Here is a 22,211-nt window from a genome sequence, read left to right on the forward strand (position 1 = left end):
TCAGGCACTTCTGATTTAAAGCTCTCTTTTTCAGAGGAGCTACAGCATCCAAAGTTGTCTTCAATGAGGATGTAAAACTATTGACGAGATACTCTATTTCACTTACAGAGTTTAGGTAGCTACTCTGCACTGTGTTGTTATATGGCATTAGAGAACATAAAGAAGGAATCATATCCTTAAACCTAGTTACAGCGCTTTCTGAAAGACGTCTAGTGTAATGAAACTTATTCCCCACTGCTGGGTAGTCCATCAGAGTAAATGTAAATGTTATTAAGAAATGATCAGACAGAAGGGAGTTTTCAGGGAATACTGTTAAGTCTTCTATTTCCCTACCATAAGTCAGAACAAGATCTAAGATATGATTAAAGTGGTGGGTGGACTCATTTACTTTTTGAGCAAAGCCAATAGAGTCTAATAATAGATTAAATGCAGTGTTGAGGCTGTAATTCTCAGCATCTGTGTGGATGTTAAAATCGCCCACTATAATTATCTTATCTGAGGTAAGCACTAAGTCAGACAAAAGGTCTGAAAATTCACAGAGAAACTCACAGTAACGACCAGGTGGACGATAGATAATAACAAATAAAACTGGTTTTTGGGACTTCCAATTTGGATGGACAAGACTAAGAGTCAAGCTTTCAAATGAATTAAAGCTCTGTCTAGGTTTTTGATTAATTAATAAGCTGGAATGGAAGATTGTTGCTAATCCTCCGCCCCGGCCCGTGCTACGAGCATTCTGTTAGTGTGACTCGGGGGTGTTGACCCATTTAAACTAACATATTCATCCTGCTGTAACCAGGTTTCTGTAAGGCATAATAAATCAATATGTTGATCAATTATTATATCATTTACCAACAGGGACTTAGAAGAGAGAGACCTAATGTTTAATAGACCACATTTAACTGTTTTAGTCTGTGGTGCAGTTGCAGGTGCTATATTATTTTTTCTTTTTGAATTTTTATGCTTAAATAGATTTTTGCTGGTTATTGGTAGTCTGGGAGCAGGCACCGTCTCTACGGGGATGGGGTAATGAGGGGATGGCAGGGGGAGAGAAGCTGCAGAGAGGTGTGTAAGACTACAACTCTGCTTCCTGGTCCCAACCCTGGATAGTCACGGTTTGGAGGATTTAAGAAAATTGGCCAGATTTCTAGAAATGAGAGCTGCTCCATCCAAAGTGGGATGGATGCCGTCTCTCCTAACAAGACCAGGTTTTCCCCAGAAGCTTTGCCAATTATCTATGAAGCCCACCTCATTTTTTGGACACCACTCAGACAGCCAGCAATTCAAGGAGAACATGCGACTAAACATGTCACTCCCGGTCTGATTGGGGAGGGGCCCAGAGAAAACTACAGAGTCCGACATTGTTTTTGCAAAGTTACACACCGATTTAATGTCAATTTTAGTGACCTCCGATTGGCGTAACCGGGTGTCATTACTGCCGACGTGAATTACAATCTTACGAAATTTACGCTTAGCCTTAGCCAGCAGTTTCAAATTTCCTTCAATGTCGCCTGCTCTGGCCCCCGGAAGACAATTGACTATGGTTGCTGGTGTCGCTAACTTCACATTTCGCAAAACAGAGTCGCCAATAACCAGAGTTTGATCCTCGGTGGGTGTGCTGTCGAGTGGGGAAAAACGGTTAGAGATGTGAACGGGTTGGCGGTGTACACGGGGCTTCTGTTTAGAACTACGCTTCCTCCTCACAGTCACCCAGTCAGCCTGCTTTCCCGGCTGTTCGGGATCTGCCAGGGGGTAACTAACGGCGGCTAAGCTACCTTGGTCCGCACCGACTACAGGGGCCTGGCTAGCTGTAGAATTTTCCACGGTGCGGAGCCGAGTCTTATGGCACTGATGCTTATGATCACGGTGTAACATCCAGCATGAGCATGATATCACACCTCATGTATCAGAGGATTTATCTGTATTATCATGTTATCATGGCTGTGAGACCCTAGTGTGCCTAGATAGAGTGGCGACATGATGAGTAAAAAAAAATTGGTCACCTGACTCATGGTCTCATCTGGGGTTCAAAATAGTGTTTGAAGTTAATCTGACTGCATGTCAATCTAGCTATTTTATTTATTTGTTCACTGAAAATGCCGGGTTGATGTGAATTTGGATGCACAAATAGTCACAGCAAGGGCTTCAAGATGTAGAGAGTCCCTTCAGATCTGAGCAGAAGAAAAATTTTGGAAAATAAAGTCAGCTGTGTGGGATGGAAGCCGACATCATCATCAAAGTTTTGAGAGGTAAATTTATTGTCCAGTCCCATGTACAGTAAAACTCACTTAAACCGACATCGCATAAACCAGATATTCACAGTCACCGGACCAAAAAAAGTCCCAATGTTTTTGTATTGTTTTCCATGTAAAAACATCGTATATAATGGATTTTGTATGACAGATTTTCACTCGAATCTGATAAAATATCCTGTCCTATCACAATGTATCCCCTCGCATGTGGGACCGGAGTCATTTCCATGATTAAAAACTCCGACCATTTATTTTTTTCACACCATGCTCAGACTCGGACCCGCAGCCTGATGAGCGCGTCAAGCTGCGGCAGGCTGCAGGCTGTGCAGTGAAAGCAATGAAAGTTTGCTGATTTCACTGCTTCTACAGTGTGCATGGCGATTACGTTTTGATAATGGATCAAATATGTTTGGCAGAAAAAAATTTCTGAGGAAATTTTGACCCCATCATTAAATGCGGTGCACATCCCAATTCAGGATTCCCATAGATGTTCGGCGCCTCCTGACTAACTAATCCATTACATACATATCACTCTCATCAGATAATTGTCCCATCCGATCGCAATGTATTTCCATTAAAAACCCAGAGCAGTTTGGACGTGCAGAGGTACAAATTAAAGTTCAGCTTTGACACTCGCCGATTTTAAGGAAAGTGGGATCGGAGTCATTTCCCTAATTAAAAGTCTGACCATTTATTTTATCAAACCATGTTCAGACTGGGACTTGGTAAGGTTAGACCTTACCTGTGTGAAGCGCTTTGAGGCAACTCTGTTGTGATTTGGCGCAACACAAATGAAAATAAATTGAAATTGAAATTGAAACTGGGACCTGAAGCCTGGACGTGCACTTGTTAAATCAGACACAAACAGCTGTGATTTGACACTTTTCTGCTTTCAGTCCTTCATCTGCCACCATATTATAACAGTTTTTGCAGTGTGCACGCTGATTACAAATGGATCAGACAAGTCTGCAACTTTACAACACAAAATCAGTAAAAGAGGAAAATGTACAGCTTAACTTTGATTTGGAGGTGATGATTGTAGAAAGAAAAACTTGTTGAGGGTAAAATTAGTCCAGAATTAAGCATAATCTAGAGACAGAGAACTTTAAAACTGTCACGCATGTCATTGTATGACATGGAATTACAGAGCTGCAGCTGCATAAATCAGGCTTTAAATCAATTAAATAAACCATCATAAATTGTAAATGTATGTAAATTTGACAGCTTAATTATTTTTATATTAATTTGATAGCACCTGCACCTGGATGTGTTGCTGTATGTGGTTAAATGATTTTTAAAAATGTTGAAAACATTAAAGGTTCATTCAGTAGTTCAGCACAGTTGGAACCAAAATGGTGCCACGTTCTTAGTTGACACCACACTCTATCTAGGCACACTATTAGACCCCATCCATACAGCCGCAGTGAGCATCACGGAGATGCACTGATGTGCATTGCTTGTGATCATGGTGTAACATCCAGCATGAGCATGATTTCACAGATCCATTGTGTTTCCAGCTCAAGTGTCAGAGGATTTATCTGTATTATCATGTTATCATGGCTGTTAGACCCCATCCAGATGGCCGCAGTGTGCATCAGTGTGTCAAAGAGACTCGCTGACGTGCATTGCTTGTGATCATGGTGTAACATCCAGCATGAGCATGATATCACACCTCATGTGTCAGAGGATTTATCTGTATTACAATGTTAATATGGCTGTTAGACCCTGTCACGGAGATGCGCTGACTCGCTGTGATACATGGTGTATTCGATGTGATTGTGCAATGTTCACATCTAGTGCACCTAATGATTGCATGCCACAGACTTTGGTGCTTGCACCAGCATTTACACGATTTTGTTGTAAAACAGATATTATCTTGCTCCACTAAGACTGCAGGATCACAGCAACTTTGTGTTTGAGAGTTTAACTGTTTGAGAGTTTAACTGTTCAAAAATGTTATGGAGGCATCTGGTCCCATCACAATTCATCCAATGTTCAAGACTCACCAAGAATAACCCCCCTATCAAGTCATGTTTTCAAAAATGGTGTATGTGGGTATGGGCCTGGAAAGAAACTTCTAATGTAACTGTGAACAAAACGATGCAAACTTCAGTTAAAACTTCCTATGTTACACAGAAGACATGATACAAAACTTCTGTCTCAGTTGGAACTATGAAACTGAGCAAATTAAGAAAAAAACAGGAATTCTACAAATTTATTTCCATTAAGTTAATATGTTTCATTACACCAACATGCTGCGTGGACCAGAATGAAGTGTGATTAGCTTGGCACAGCCCATTAGTTTTTTTTTTCCAACTAGCTATTTGCACAACCTCATAACAGTTTGCATGTTGCCACACAAACATGCCCTCTGTCCCTATAATCAGTACAAAAACAACGTAAAAAAAACAACCTGGTTTGCACACTTTCTGCACATGAAAACTGATCTGCTATACTATACGTACACGCCTCTTTTGGGAATAATCCAAACAAATCCGTGTAATCTTTATTGCCTGCATTTGCATTCTGTTGCGTTACCGTAAAAACCGTTATGCAAAACACAATCTTGTGCAGTCACTGTAAATGGTAACCATATTTAACAGGATGGGAAGCAATTACACTGTGGGCAAATTAAACCGTAATGACCACTGGGACAAATGAGGACATCACAAGGATACTAATAAAGACTTAACCTGTTTTCATGGTAACAAGTATATTTTCTCAACAGGAATGGCATCTTCAGTGTACTTGGCAGAACTGATAGCCAGGCTGTTTTTGCCTGAGCGCAGCACTTATGCCACTCTTTTACAGTGAAGCAATCATACAGCACGACGTGCCGGATTTGACCTGACAAAGGAAGTCTTATTACCCTTCCATAATTGGAAGCGCCTCACGAGGGAGGGGTTGCAACATCATGATTCCATTTACAATATTTACAACTCAATAAACATTTCGTCTCATCCTCTGTCCTTCATGCTTGTGAATTTCAGATAACACGGAGGTTAAAAAGAACACAAAATTTAAATTGGCTCAATGTAACACAGATGGAAGCAAGAACTGAGGGATCCCTCTGAGATCGCCGCCGCTTTACCTTTGCGGTGTCGCCAAATGATATTGGGTGGAAGGCTTGAATTAGCGCTGAAATCAGGCGTGGGACACAACCAGATTTTTCAGGGTCATGGAGTTGTTGGAATGTGTGAACAGCTGACAGGCTCAGAAATAAGTTGAACATGTGCCACATGGTTGATGCACGCTGTCCCAAAAGGACTGCGGCACTCCAACAAAACAGAGAGGTGTGAAGGACTGTGGGAGAGAAGTCTAACTTTAAAACATTTTGGTATGTGTTGCACATCTTTTCAATAATTCAGTTTATTTATGGACATAGCAAGAGATATGAGACGTGTATCCTGAGTGGTTAGGTGCAAAACACTTTCACGCAATACCTCTTTTTTTTTTTTTAAGAATTTGGGGAGACGAGTGTTTGAAATTGTAAGAGCAAATATTCACTTGTCTGGAAATAAAGTAATATCAGTTACAATGATGTTGTGAAGGTTAGCCATACCATGTTAAAGCAGGTTTATTTTTTCATGTTTTTCTCCCATCAAAATGTGATTGATTTGGGCTCATTTTCTGTCTTTTTCATAAACTGATTTTTCATCAAAGTACATTGTTTTATCAGCAGAATTTTTTTTTTTGTATCTTTAAATATAGAGTGACATACTGTACTGTCAGTCACATAACGTCAGTCACACATAGTAATTATGCAATCATTCAGTTTATGCCTTTGATTTGTGACATGGCAAGCAGCAGCAGAATTGCTTGCAACCTTATATCCTAGAATCAAAAGAGTTGTTTACCCTGTATCGTTTGAAGACAAAGTTGCAATTAAATTTATGAATTTTCTTAATGGCAGATTTTTTGTAACGTCAGTCACACCCATAATATTGAGTACCACCAACTTGTACTAAGCACCAACAATGTTACCTTCCCCATCAAGTAGACTTTGTCCCTATTATGTGTTCCACAGGATAGGAACACTCAGGGGGCGTATGTTTTATGTTCTGGTCACTTCAAAAGGCCTGCTTCCTCTTTGAATGCAATGTCAGTCACTGTGGAATTGCCCATGTATAGCACTCTGAAGTGTGACGTCACCCTCAAACTGGTTTGCTTTTCAAAGTGGACATTTTGTGTTTTGAAGACAGGTCTGAAGGCAATTTGGACTTTTTTCTGTCTTTGTTTACTTTGGTGATAGATTAAACCAATTTGAGTTTTATATATATATATACTCGTACATATATATATATATATATATATATATATATATATATATATATATATATATATATATATATATATATATATATATATATATATATATATATATATATATATATATATATATATATATATACACACACTCTATCTCAACCATCTGAATGTGTCTGAAGGTGTCCAGTTTGGTGATCTCAGAGTTGCTTTTTGTGCATGATGTGGTTCTATTGGGTTTATCAGGCAGTGTCCTCCGATGTGCACTGAGCATGTTTGAGGCACAATGTGAAGTGGCTGGGATAAGAATCAGCATCTCAAATCTGAAACCATGGTCCTCTTTCAATAATGGGTGTATTGTCCATTCCGGGTCAGAGGAGAGTTATTGCACCAAGTGTAGAAGTTTAACCCCTTAACGCCTGAATTTATATAGCTGTATATAAAAAAATGTTTTGTGTGTGTTTTTGCCTTTAAGTTGATGGTAAATAATGTTGAGATTATTAATTACACTTTTGCACAAAAAATAAATAGTAATTTTGGTATTTTGGTAATAATTTATGTTATAATGTTATAATAATAATAATAATAATAATGGTCTGTTGCAAATTTGCGACAACAGGTATACTGGTCTATTTGGTATGTTACATATTTGAGTCAAATATTGTAGCATATATGTGACAATAGGTGTTAAGGGGTTAGTGGGGGTAAGTAAGAGTGTGAGATTGATAGGCAGATTGGGGCAGTGTCTGATGTTTTACAGATGCTGTACTGGACTGTCATTGTGAAGAAGGAGCTGAGACAGAAGGCAAGAGTAGGGTTGTGGATACAAGCATCGGAAATGAGTCTTGTATATGTAGCCACATCCCTGATTTACAGAGTACTAAATCTTAACAGCAGCGTTTTCACTGAAACATAATACAACCCCAATTCCAATTAAGTTGGGACGTTGTACTCGTATAAAATGTATATAAAACAGAATACAATGATTTGCAAATCCTCTTCAACCTATATTCAATTGAATACACCACAAAGACAAGATATGTAATGTTCAAACTGATAAACTTTTTTGTTTTTGTGCAAATATTTGCTCATTTTGAAATGGATGCCTGCAACACGTTTCAAAAAAGTTGCGAAGGGGCAACAAAAGACTGGGAAAGTTGATGAATACTCAAAGAACACCTAATTGGAAACAGGTGAGTGTCATGATTGGGTATAAAAGGAGCATCCCCAAAAGGCTCAGACATTCATAGGCAAAGATGGGGGGAGGATCACTACTTTGTGAAAAACTGTGAAAAAATAGTTCAGCAGTTTAAGAACAATGTTTCTCAAAGTTCAATTGCAAGGAATTTAGGAATTCCATCATCTACAGTCCATAATATAATCAGAAGATTCAGAGAATCTGGGGAACTTCTACAAATAAGCGGCAAGGTCAAAAACCAACAGTGAATGCCCATGAACTTCGATCTCTCAGGCGGTACTGCATTAAAAACTGACATCACTGTGTAACGGATCTTACCACGTGGGCTCAGGAACACTTCAGAAAACCATTGTCAGTTAACACAGTTTGTCGCTACATCTACAAGTGCAAGTTAAAACTCTACCTTGCAAAGCGAAAGCCAAACATCAACAACATCCAGAAACGCCGCCACCTTCTCTGCGCCTGAGCTCATTTTAAATGGACAGACACAAAGTGGAAAAGTGTGCTGTGGTCTGATGAGTCCACATTTCAAATTGTTTTTGGAAATCATGGACGTCGTGTCCTCCAGACAAAAGAGGAAAAAGACCATCCAGATTGTTACCAGCGCAAAGTTCAAAAGCCAGCATCTGTGATGGTATGGTGGTGTGTTAGGGCCCTGTCTCACTGGCGTTTAGGAGGATTTGCATATGGATTGTGCACAAAATTGGCTCATATTCTACATGCCTTATACAATCGTGATTGTTCATCATATATTCGCTCTATATTATTAATACGAGGTCTGTTAGAAAAGTATCGGACCTTTTTATTTTTTTCAAAAACCTGATGGATTTGAATCACGTGTGCTTGCATGAGCCAACCTTGAACCTTCGTGCACATGCGTGATTTTTTTCATGCCTGTCAGTTGCGTCATTTGCTTGTAAGCAGCCTTTGTGTGAGGATGGGTGTTGTCTCATCCTTTTTTCTTTGTAAGGAAATGGCGGAACGACTGGAGCAGCGCGACTGCATCAAATTTTGGCAGGAACTGGGTGACAGCCAGGTGGATTATTTGGATTATTCAGACGGCTTTCGGTGATGATGCAATGGGCATCACACAGATTAAGGAGCGGTACAACCGGTTTAAAGACGGCCACACAACAGCGGAGAGTGCGCCGCGCTCTGGGCGGCCATCAACATGCTGAAATGACTGGATCATTTCCAAAGTGAACGCTATGGTGATGTGGAACCGTCATGTGACTATCCGAGAAATTGTGGAAGAGGTGGACATCAGCACTTTTTTGCACATTCCACTGTGACAGAAGATTTGGCCATGAAAAGAGTTGCAGCGAAATTCATGCCGATGGCTTTGGCACGAAGCTGATGGCGCAGCAAAAGCGCCACTGTGTTGAACCCTCACAGGACATGTTGTAAAATGCCCAGCTCGTCCACAATTTGTCGGATAGTCACACGAATGAACTGCCACCGAAAGCCGTCTGAATCTTCCGAATGGTGCAAGAGCTGGTCACAACATGTCCTGTGAGGCTTCAACATGGTGGCGCTTTTGTTCCGCCATTAGCTTCGTGCTGATGAATTTCACTGCAACTCTTTTCATGGCCAAATTTTCTGTCACAGTGGAATGTGACAGAAATGACGCAACCGACAGGCGTGAAAAAAAATCACGCATGCGCACGAAGGTTCAAGGTTGGCTCATGCAAGCACACGTGATTCAAATCCATCAGGTTTTTGAAAAAAATAAAAAGGTCTGATACTTTTCTAACAGACCTCGTATATCCATAATTCACACTGGGACATTTGTCATTTTTGGCCATTTTTGTTGCGGACGACAACGAACGCCCCTACTTTGTATACTCATTTCATGCACAATTAATCCTCTCCCCAGTGGGACAGGGCCCTTAGTGCTCATGACATGGGCAACTTACACATCTGTGATGACACCATCAATGCTGAAAGGTACATGCAGGTTTTGGAACAACACATGCTGCCATCCAAGCAACGTCTTTCAGGGACGTCCCTGCTTAGTTCAGCAAGACAATACCAAGCCACATTCTGCACATATTACAACAGTGTGGCTTTGTAGTAAAAGAGTGCAGGTACTAGACTGGCCTGCCTGCAGTCCAGACTTGTCGCCATGTGTGGTGCATTATGAAGCGCAAAATATAACAATGGCCACCACAGACTGTTGAACAACTGAAGTCCTACATCAAGCAAGACTGGGAAAGAATTCCACCTACAAAGCTTCAGCAATTAGTGTCCCCAGTTCCCAAACGCTTATTGAGTGTTGTTAGAAGGAAAGGTGATCTAACACAGTGGTAAACATCCCACTGTCCCAGCTTTTTGAAAGATGTTACAGGAATTCATTTCAAAATGAGCAAATATTTGCACAAAACAATAATGTTTATCAGTTTGAACATTAAATATCTTGTGTTTGTGGTGTATTCAATTGAATATAGGTTGAAGAGGATTTTGCAAATCGTATTCTGTTTTTATTTACATTTTACACAACATCCCAACTTCATTGGGATTGGGGTTGTAATTAAGGATTATGCATTAGCCTAAACCCAACCCATCAGCAAACACAATGACGGCAATGGTAAGAAAAATGTTTGTGTTATCATGAAGAATCCTTGAGCAGACCAGAGTGAAAGAGGTGGACATCTGCCTTAACTATTTTCTCAGACAGATTTAGGAACAAAACCATAAGAAAAGATTCACAAAATCCTCACTCACTCACTCATCTTCAACTGCTTACATGGGGAGGGGGGTGGGAGGGTAGCTGGTGCCTATCGCAGCAGTTATGGGGTTTGAGGAGGGGTACACCCTGGACAGGACGCCTGTCTGTCACAGGGTCACATATAGACAAACAAACAAACACATTCACACCCACATGCACACCTACGGAAAATTTAAAGTGTCCAGTCCACTGAACCTGCATGTCTGTGGATGTGGGAGTAAGCCGGAGTACCCGGAGAGAATCCACAAAAACACGGGGAGAACACGCAAACTGCACACAGAAAGGCCACAGGTGGGAATCGATCCCATGACCTTCTAGCTGTGAGGTAACTGTGCTAACCACTAAGCGACTGTGCTGCCCCTCACATAAACCTATGTGGATGAATTAATTCATATAAGCTAGTATAGGACATCAGGTGTCTTAACAACAAAAATCAAAGTGTGTACACACACACACAGACACACACACAAAAAACTGTATAAAAATGGAGGTGATCTAAAAAATTTAAGGTGCACCATCGATGTGCACGATGCACATCATGTAAGGCCAATTGTGGTGTGTTCAACAAGCAAGGGACTTGTATTTTGTCAATTAGTCACGGGTGTATTTTGGGCATAATTTGAAACAAACTCGTCAGAGTTCATCTGTCACAGTCTTTAAGACGTTTACCAGGCACTGGTGTATTGCTGTTGAGTTGTGATGGCCATATGAGGGCTCATGAAGCATTCACCTTTTTTCTGAGTCCATTAGATGGCAGTCTTGTCACAGTCTGGACTTAAACGGCAGGTAGATTACATGAAAATGAATGACACCAAAACCTTTTGTCTGTCCTGCAAGTTAGTAATGGGATCACGGACTGTGCTGCCCCTTGGTGAAACCTGGTACCTACTGGACACTTGAGGAATGCACATCCCAAGCCAGTCTCACAAGTTTTTTGTTCTCCTGCCACGAAATGAGTCACATTTTTGTGATTTTTTTTTTTTATCTTACTATGACTAACCCTACCCCTCTCCTTAACCCTAACCCTACCTATTCCTTCACCTCACACTAACCATAACCCACCTAGACCCCCTGCATCACTTTTCATTTCGTGCTCCCATCACGGTGTTGTGTGCTGGGGTGTTTGGCTGGCTTGGTTTTTGTTTTTCTGTTTCTCCCACCAGGTGGTATGCATTCAGGACTGAGTGGCTGAGTATTAGGACCTCACCCTGAACACCTGAGGCTTATTTTCACGTGCAGGTCATCAGGGCTCACAGCTGTGGTGTATTCTGTCTTGATCAGAGATTGCTGCACTTAAACCTTGAATGCACAGTGTGTGATTGCCAGAGACTCGACCTTGTGAGCAGACGTGTGAGATTGACGTCAGGAGAACAATCTCACCATTACGGACGCAGAGACCACTCCAGGTTTGATGCCACAGTCTGTGAAGGAGGATTGGGTGAGGTCTCACGCTCTTCAGCACACTTCCTGAGGTAATTTAGTTTTGGTGACTTTTATGAAGTAATGACAGTGGATTTGGTGTCCCTCACACCTTGTTGTATTGAGCTGTCACGTTATGCTAATTGTCTAATCAGCTTCTGCTGCAGTGGAGATTTGAACTAAGTTGTTCCGTGCCTGCAGGGTGAGAAGCTGATATATATTTAAGCCAGGAAGTGTTTGCTGATTGTGTGCACCTTTGAGCTGTGTCTCTCTGGGTGGAGAGTGTTGGACTCACCTCATGTTTTCTTTCTTCACAGACTCGGTTTGTTGCGGCCACCTGGGGGGTGTCGGCGGGGTCCCTGGGTCCGAACTGCTGTGGCTCCAGACCATTTGCGCTGCTGAGAGCGCGCCGTGTTTTCACCTCACCAGACCGCGGACATTTTTGGTTGTTTATCACTAAACTCACTATGATTATTAAATTCTGTTATCTTTTGAACCGTGCTCTGCTTATTTTATGCTGGGTCCTGTCAAACGCTGGGTCGGTGCTCCGACCGCATCGACACATAACACACGGAATGTATTCAAATGAATACATTCATCCCATGGTCATTCATTCATTCATGGTAATGAGTCATTCACGTCATCAGGAGAGAGTCATCAAGGGAGCCATCAGGGGAGGCTTCCGTCCTGTCATTAGGAGAGTGCTGACTAGAGCACAATAGGTGCTAATTAGAGCTATTGTTTAGTCATTAGCCTATAGCAGTCAGCCTCTCGGTAGGTGGGGTATGGTTAGGTTAAAAACTCCAGCTTTTGTTGGCTTCTGGTTTATTCTTCTCTACAAGAGTCAAGACAGAAGTCAGACTACCAGAGCAAGAATTTTAGCTGAGGAAGCTTCTGTGATTTGAAGCAAAACATCCTCACGTCAAGCAACCCAGTCCAGTCGAAGATTCAAGCTTCTCTAGTATTCAATCATCAATCAATCAATTTTTTTTTTATATAGCGCCAAATCACAACAAACAGTTGCCCCAAGGCGCTTTATATTGTAAGGCAAGGCCATACAATAATTATGTAAAACCCCAACGGTCAAAACGACCCCCTGTGAGCAAGCACCTGGCTACAGTGGGAAGGAAAAACTCCCTTTTAACAGGAAGAAACCTCCAGCAGAACCAGGCTCAGGGAGGGGCAGTCTTCTGCTGGGACTGGTTGGGGCTGAGGGAGAGAACCAGGAAAAAGACATGCTGTGGAGGGGAGCAGAGATCGATCACTAATGATTAAATGCAGAGTGGTGCATACAGAGCAAAAAGAGAAAGAAACAGTGCATCATGGGAACCCCCCAGCAGTCTACGTCTATAGCAGCATAACTAAGGGATGGTTCAGGGTCACCTGATCCAGCCCTAACTATAAGCTTTAGCAAAAAGGAAAGTTTTAAGCCTAATCTTAAAAGTAGAGAGGGTGTCTGTCTCCCTGATCTGAATTGGGAGCTGGTTCCACAGGAGAGGAGCCTGAAAGCTGAAGGCTCTGCCTCCCATTCTACTCTTACAAACCCTAGGAACTACAAGTAAGCCTGCAGTCTGAGAGCGAAGCGCTCTATTGGGGTGATATGGTACTACGAGGTCCCTAAGATAAGATGGGACCTGATTATTCAAAACCTTATAAGTAAGAAGAAGAATTTTAAATTCTATTCTAGAATTAACAGGAAGCCAATGAAGAGAGGCCAATATGGGTGAGATATGCTCTCTCCTTCTAGTCCCCGTCAGTACTCTAGCTGCAGCATTTTGAATTAACTGAAGGCTTTTTAGGGAACTTTTAGGACAACCTGATAATAATGAATTACAATAGTCCAGCCTAGAGGAAATAAATGCATGAATTAGTTTTTCAGCATCACTCTGAGACAAGACCTTTCTGATTTTAGAGCTATTGCGTAAATGCAAAAAAGCAGTCCTACATATTTGTTTAATATGCGCTTTGAATGACATATCCTGATCAAAAATGACTCCAAGATTTCTCACAGTATTACTAGAGGTCAGGGTAATGCCATCCAGAGTAAGGATCTGGTTAGACACCATGTTTCTAAGATTTGTGGGGCCAAGTACAATAACTTCAGTTTTATCTGAGTTTAAAAGCAGGAAATTAGAGGTCATCCATGTCTTTATGTCTGTAAGACAATCCTGCAGTTTAGCTAATTGGTGTGTGTCCTCTGGCTTCATGGATAGATAAAGCTGGGTATCATCTGCGTAACAATGAAAATTTAAGCAATACCGTCTAATAATACTGCCTAAGGGAAGCATATATAAAGTGAATAAAATTGGTACTAGCACAGAACCTTGTGGAACTCCATAATTAACTTTAGTCTGTGAAGAAGATTCCCCATTTACATGAACAAATTGTAATCTATTAGACAAATATGATTCAAACCACCGCAGCGCAGTGCCTTTAATACCTATGGCATGCTCTAATCTCTGTAATAAAATTTTATGGTCAACAGTATCAAAAGCAGCACTGAGGTCTTTCAGAACAAGCACAGAGATGAGTCCACTGTCCGAGGCCATAAGAAGATCATTTGTAACCTTCACTAATGCTGTTTCTGTACTATGATGAATTCTAAAACCTGACTGAAACTCTTCAAATAGACCATTCCTCTGCAGATGATCAGTTAGCTGTTTTACAACTACCCTTTCAAGAATTTTTGTGAGAAAAGGAAGGTTGGAGATTGGCCTATAATTAGCTAAGATAGCTGGGTCAAGTGATGGCTTTTTAAGTAATGGTTTAATTACTGCCACCTTAAAAGCCTGTGGTACGTAGCCAACTAACAAAGATAGATTGATCATATTTAAGATCAAAGCATTAAATAATGGTAGGGCTTCCTTGAGCAGCCTGGTAGGAATGGGGTCTAATAAACATGTTGATGGTTTGGATGAAGTAACTAATGAAAATAACTCAGACAGAACAATCGGAGAGAAAGAGTCTAACCAAATACCGGCATCACTGAAAGCAGCCAAAGATAACGATACGTCTTTGGGATGGTTATGAGTAATTTTTTCTCTAATAGTTAAAATTTTGTTAGCAAAGAAAGTCATGAAGTCATTACTAGTTAAAGTTAATGGAATACTCAGCTCAATAGAGCTCTGACTCTTTGTCAGCCTGGCTACAGTGCTGAAAAGAAACCTGGGGTTGTTCTTATTCTCTTCAATTAGTGATGAGTAGAAAGATGTCCTAGCCTTACGGAGGGCCTTTTTATAGAGCAACAGACTCTTTTTCCAGGCTAAGTGAAGATCCTCTAAATTAGTGAGACGCCATTTCCTCTCCAACTTACGGGTTATCTGCTTTAAGCTACGAGTTTGTGAGTTATACCACGGAGTCAGACACTTCTGATTTAAAGCTCTCTTTTTCAGAGGAGCTACAGCATCCAAAGTTGTCTTCAATGAGGATGTAAAACTATTGACGAGATACTCTATCTCCCTTACAGAGTTTAGGTAGCTACTCTGCACTGTGTTGTTATATGGCATTAGAGAACATAAAGAAGGAATCATATCCTTAAACCTAGTTACAGCGCTTTCTGAAAGACTTCTAGTGTAATGAAACTTATTCCCTACTGCTGGGTAGTCCATCAGAGTAAATGTAAATGTTATTAAGAAATGATCAGACAGAAGGGAGTTTTCAGGGAATACTGTTAAGTGTTCTATTTCCATACCATAAGTCAGAACAAGATCTAAGATATGATTAAAGTGGTGGGTGGACTCATTTACTTTTTGAGCAAAGCCAATAGAGTCTAATAATAGATTAAATGCAGTGTTGAGGCTGTCATTCTCAGCATCTGTGTGGATGTTAAAATCGCCCACTATAATTATCTTATCTGAGCTAAGCACTAAGTCAGACAAAAGGTCTGAAAATTCACAGAGAAACTCACAGTAACGACCAGGTGGACGATAGATAATAACAAATAAAACTGGTTTTTGGGACTTCCAATTTGGATGGACAAGACTAAGAGACAAGCTTTCAAATGAATTAAAGCTCTGTCTGGGTTTTTGATTAATTAATAAGCTGGAATGGAAGATTGCTGCTAATCCTCCGCCCCGGCCCGTGCTACGAGCATTCTGACAGTTAGTGTGACTCGGGGGTGTTGACTCATTTAAACTAACATATTCATCCTGCTGTAACCAGGTTTCTGTTAGGCAGAATAAATCAATATGTTGATCAATTATTATATCATTTACCAACAGGGACTTAGAAGAGAGAGACCTAATGTTTAATAGACCACATTTAACTGTTTTAGTCTGTGGTGCAGTTGAAGGTGCTATATTATTTTTTCTTTTTGAATTTTTATGCTTAAATAGATTTTTGCTGGTTATTGGTAGTCTGGGAGCAGGCACCGTCTCTACGGGGATGGGGTAATGAGGGGATGGCAGGGGGAGAGAAGCTGCAGAGAGGTGTGTAAGACTACAACTCTGCTTCCTGGTCCCAACCCTGGATAGTCACGGTTTGGAGGATTTAAGAAAATTGGCCAGATTTCTAGAAATGAGAGCTGCTCCATCCAAAGTGGGATGGATGCCGTCTCTCCTAACAAGACCAGGTTTTCCCCAGAAGCTTTGCCAATTATCTATGAAGCCCACCTCATTTTTTGGACACCACTCAGACAGCCAGCAATTCAAGGAGAACATGCGGCTAAACATGTCACTCCCGGTCCGATTGGGGAGGGGCCCAGAGAAAACTACAGAGTCCGACATTGTTTTTGCAAAGTTACACACCGATTTAATGTTAATTTTAGTGACCTCCGATTGGCGTAACCGGGTGTCATTACTGCCGACGTGAATTACAATCTTACCAAATTTACGCTTAGCCTTAGCCAGCAGTTTCAAATTTCCTTCAATGTCGCCTGCTCTGGCCCCCGGAAGACAATTGACTATGGTTGCTGGTGTCGCTAACTTCACATTTCTCAAAACAGAGTCGCCAATAACCAGAGTTTGATCCTCGGCGGGTGTGTCGTCGAGTGGGGAAAAACGGTTAGAAATGTGAACGGGTTGGCGGTGTACACGGGGCTTCAGTTTAGGGCTACGCTTCCTCCTCACAGTCACCCAGTCAGCCTGCTTTCCCGGCTGCTCGGGATCTGCCAGAGGGAAACTAACGGCGGCTAAGCTACCTTGGTCCGCACCGACTACAGGGGCCTGGCTAACTGTAGAATTTTCCACGGTGCGGAGCCGAGTCTCCAATTCACCCAGCCTGGCCTCCAAAGCTACGAATGAATTTGTGCTCCTATCACAGAAATGTGGCACTTTTCGTAACAATATCATAAACCAATAGATTAATGTATATTTTGTGATGCTGAATGATTAAATGCCATGAAATATGATAGATGCATCTGCATCAAATGAATTACAATTTTTATTAAAATGTGAATTTTAATAAAAATTCACATTTGCTGTGAATGCTGTGCACCAACAACATTTCCTGTATATTCGTTTTGTGAACTGTTCTGTAATTTATGTTTGTAGCATGGCCCAAGCAGCGGGTCACCCCTATGAGTCTGGTCTGCTTGAGGTTTCTTCCTCAGTGGGAGTTTTTTCTTACCACTTGCTTGTACGTTGCTTGTAAGGTACTTGAAGCACTGTAATATTTAAAAAGTGACACCTCTGCTTCTGAAATGCTGTTGGTTGGGATTCTGTGACGGTGGTGAACTCCCCGTGAGGGTTTGAAGTGCTGCTGCTGACAGACCTGCTGCGCACTCCCATATTGCATTAGCCTTGATGAGGTTGCAGCAGTCGGTGGAAGCGAGGAGCCGCTGCTGTTGAGGTTGTACACTACATTAGCATCTGCTGGGCCATACGAAATGAGATAAATCTACAACAGGCACCTTGCATCTTCATTAAAGTCACCACTTACCACCTCGCAGAAAAACTGCCAAACTGTCTTCACACCAGATGTTGTGTTGCTGATTTTTCCCCCTTAGAAAACAAACAAAAAAACGGGGTCTTGGATCGTCGAGCATGTTTGGTGCTACTGTGAGACAAATTTAGACATCAGTCTTAGTTAAGCCATTACATACTAAGATTGTAATTTACACACATCTTAACAGCTCAAACTAGAAAAAGAATCAGTCTACTCCGCAGTTCTGCCAGACAAGTAATGAATATGGACAATTCCATCTTAATATAACCATACTGGCCCAAATACAATTGAAATATATGTAGCAGTTATAATCGCGGACTAGAAAACATGCACATACACAACAGTTCAATTTTTATCCCTCTTGCGCTACTTTTTATTAACAATGAATCAACACAGTTGCAAAGAACAGACAAATGTCATGGCGTGACCTATAATTTACACTTATGGTGCCTAATATGCTTTGCATTTTAACACGATGATCACTTGAAAATCTTTAACAAGATCACCAAAAGAACTATCATTAAATATTTACACAAAATGTAAAATCACAATTGTTAACCAAGCGCCACCCCTAATGTGAGTAAAATGAAGCCAATGTGGAAGTGCCAAAACATGCATTTGAATGGCCGCTTGAAGCTGGCTCCAGAAGCGAGTCATTCCTCTTAGAAGCTCATGGGAAAATGTCCATGTTCACAGCAGAAAAATATATATTTACAACCTGGTGTAAGTTTCCCCATTCATGTCAACTGTACGGGGGGGCAAGTATATAGCTCATCGGTTTTAGGGCACGACCACTTTTAGAGGCAGTTTGGCATCGGTGTCCTCTGACGCTGAGCTCCATGCGCCCTCTGCACGCTCCGACGCAGAGGAAGCCGGGGCCAGCGGGGCAAGACCCGGCTGCATTGGAGCAAGAGCTGCAGTGAAGGGACCTGAAAGTAATTATCACTCACCTTCTCTCTGCCTTAATACAGGAGTGCCCCAGGGCTCAATTTTAGGGCCACTATTATTTTCATTATATATAAATAATCTCCCGTTGGTCTGCCCAAATTTGTTCACTCTAATGTATGCTGATGATTCTGTTCTTTATGTACATGGAAATAATGTACAGCAGGTCTGTGACAAATTAACACAGTCCATGGCTGATGTCACAACATGGCTTGAGGAAAATTGTTTACAACTTAATGTATCAAAAACTGTTGCAATGTTTTTTACACAATCTAAAAGTCTAGTCACTGAACCAAATGTCTATGTGGCAGGGGAAAGGATCAAAGTGGTGTCTGAATATAAATATTTAAGGGTCTGGCTTGACGACACATTCACATTTAAAACACAGGTTAAAAAAGTGTGTCACAAAGTTAAATTTAGCCTCTAATTTTCGTTACATACGGCCTCAACTATCTGTACAGGCAGCTAAAGTTTTTATGCATGCAATGATTTTATCACATATTAAATACTGCCTGACTACATGGTCCAATGCAAATGCAACAGTGCTCAAGCCACTGGAGACCCTTTATAAACAAACTATCAAAGTATTGGATAGGAAGCCTCAGCGCTACCACCACTGTGCTATTTTACAAAAATATAAACTTTTAAACTGGCAAAATATGATTAAATATGTAAATTTATGTCTCTTGTTTAAAGTTATAAATAGTCTGTCCTCTCCCCCTCTGGAACAGTTTGTGAATGTAAGGTCTGCTGCTGTTCGTAACACCAGGGGAGCCACTAGAGGAGACTGTGTGGTCCCACTGAGGAGAAGTGTTTTGGTCAGACTTCTTTCTCTGTGAGGGCAGCACAAGAGTGGAACACAGTACCTGTGGTCATTAGAGAAATGACCACCCTTAACACATTTAAGGTTAATCTGAGGAAGTGGTTCGTTGACCATCAAACATGTCAGCACCAAATCTCCTGAATATTCTTAGAAAATATATTTAACCTGCATGTTTAATTCTTTCTTTCTTTCTATCTATCTATCTATCTATCTATCTATCTATCTATCTATCTATCTATCTATCTATCTATCTATCTATCTATCTATCTATCTATCTATCTATCTATCTATCTATCTATACATATATATATATATATATATATATATATATATATATACGAGGTCTATTAGAAAAGTATCCCACCTTATTATTTTTTTCAAAAACCATATGGATTTGAATCACGTGTGATTACATCAGACATGCTTGAACCCTCGTGGGCATGCGAGAGTTTTTTCACGCCTGTCGGTTACGTCATTCGCCTGTGGGCAGTCTTTGAGTGAGGAGTGGCCCACCCTTTCGTCGATTTTTTCATTGTTTAGGAATGGCTCAGAGACTGCTGCTTTGTTTGATAAAATTTTTTTCAAAACTGTAAGGCACAACTGAGTGGACACCATTCGATAAATTCAGCTGGTTTTCGATAAAAATTTTAACGGCTGATGAGAGATTTTGGTCTTCGATGTGCACTTCGAGGCGGCAGCGTCTCACCGTTTCAAGTTGAAAACTTCCACATTTCAGGCTCTGTTGATCCAGTAAGTCGTCAGAGAACAGAGAACTTTCAGAAGACGTCGGCATGAGGAGTTTATTCGGACATTCCATTGTTAACGGACATTTTGTAATGAAAGAATGTGCGGGCAGAGTCGCATGTCGGGTCGGACCCGACCGCGGGGGGTCGCGATAGGAAAAACACCTCCGTTGGAAACCTTAATGGGCAAGTTGGAACATGCCCAAGCTGTTAAACAATTTCTCAGTTATTCACTTGTTGAAAGCCATCAAAAGCCGCCTGAATTTTACAAATGGTTTTCAACACGGAGGTGTTTTTCCTGTCGCGGCGCACACAGATTTGCCGAGTCATCACGGAAACGACTCGGCAAATTTGCGCGCACGTCTTTCATTAAAAAATGTCCTTAAACAGTGGAAAGTCCGCATAAAGTCCTCATACCGGCCTCTTCTGAATCTTCTCTGTTCTCTCACGACGTCCTGGGTGAATTAAGCCTTAAATTAGGATGTTTTCAGGTCGAAACAGGCCGAAGACGGCTCCTGGAAGCGCTGCAGGACGTCCCGCTCCGTTGGAAGTCCTTACACCTCACAGAAACACCCCATAATCTCTCATCAGCTGTTAAACTTTTCACTGAAAACCAGCTTAATTTCTCGAATAGTGTCCACTCGGATATTCCTCACAGGTCCAGAAAAAATTTTGATAAAGCAACGTGCGCCGTCTCGAGCAGCGTGTGAAACAAAGGAATTCAGCCGAGAGGGCGGGACCACATCTCACTCAAGGCCTGCCCACAGGGAAATGACGTCACCGACGCGTGAAAAAAACTCACGCATGCACACGAGGGTTCAAGCATGATTGGTGTAATTGCACGTCATTCAAATCCATATAGTTAAAAAAAAATAAAAGGGTTGGTTTATTATCTAATAGACCACGTATATATATATATATATATATATATATATATATATATATATTTACAGCCTGGTGTAAGTTTCCCCATTTATGTCAACTGTACGGAGGGGCAAGTATATAGCTCATCGGTTTTAGGGCATGACCACTTTTAGAGGCAATTTGTGTTCATCTATATGTGGCCCTGGGATAAACTGGTGTCCTGTCCAGGGTGTACTCTACCTCTCGCCCTATGACTGCTGGGATAGGCTCCAGCTCCCTGCCCCCTGCTCCCCACCCCATGACCCTTAATTGGAATAAGTGGGTATAGGAAATGGATGAATGGATAGAATATGCTGACAGTTCTATGCAAGAACTGTGGATTCAACTGTCTTTGTACTTTCTGAGCATTTTATTACAAATTTCTAAGATTATATACCTTGCTCTGCCATTAATTGTTTGAACAGGCCACCTAAGAAGTCTGTGCTGCAGTATTTCCATTGGGTGAGGTTGTAGCATTTTTTAATTTATATGCTACAACTGTTCACACTAATTAATAGGTACTGATACCTTGGTGATGTCATATCCACTGTTATGCCACAGTTATTGAGTCAATATGTGCATTATAATTTTTAACACACATCCAAATGTGACATTATGAAACCCACCTCGCAAGCCACAAACAATATGCCAAAGTCAAACAGCCAAGGCAAGATCATTCTGTTAGCTTTAGGTTGTTTGGTAACTCCAAGATGTGTGTGTGTGTGTGTGTGTGTGTGTGGGGGGGGGGGGGGGGGGGGGGGGGGGTCTTTCCCATGCACCACTTCTTTACCCATCCTGTTGTGAGTTTCAAACCAAGTCTTCAGAATGTCTATGGGTGATTTCACAGAGGGTTTCCTGAGTATATAAACAGTCTGTGTTAGTTAGCCTTATATATAATTCTCCTAGGAGCCATTATGCTTCTGAATGCTTCCCAATGACTGCTGCTGGTGGCATGAAGGGGTTGGTGCCACCTCCCCTCAAAGCTATATTTGATCAATGGACATACTTTATTTTGACCACTCAAACTGCATCAGGAGAGATTTTATGTTAA

Source organism: Thalassophryne amazonica, chromosome 1 (assembly GCF_902500255.1).
Source record: "Thalassophryne amazonica chromosome 1, fThaAma1.1, whole genome shotgun sequence".
Classification (NCBI taxonomy): Eukaryota; Metazoa; Chordata; class Actinopteri; order Batrachoidiformes; family Batrachoididae; genus Thalassophryne; species Thalassophryne amazonica.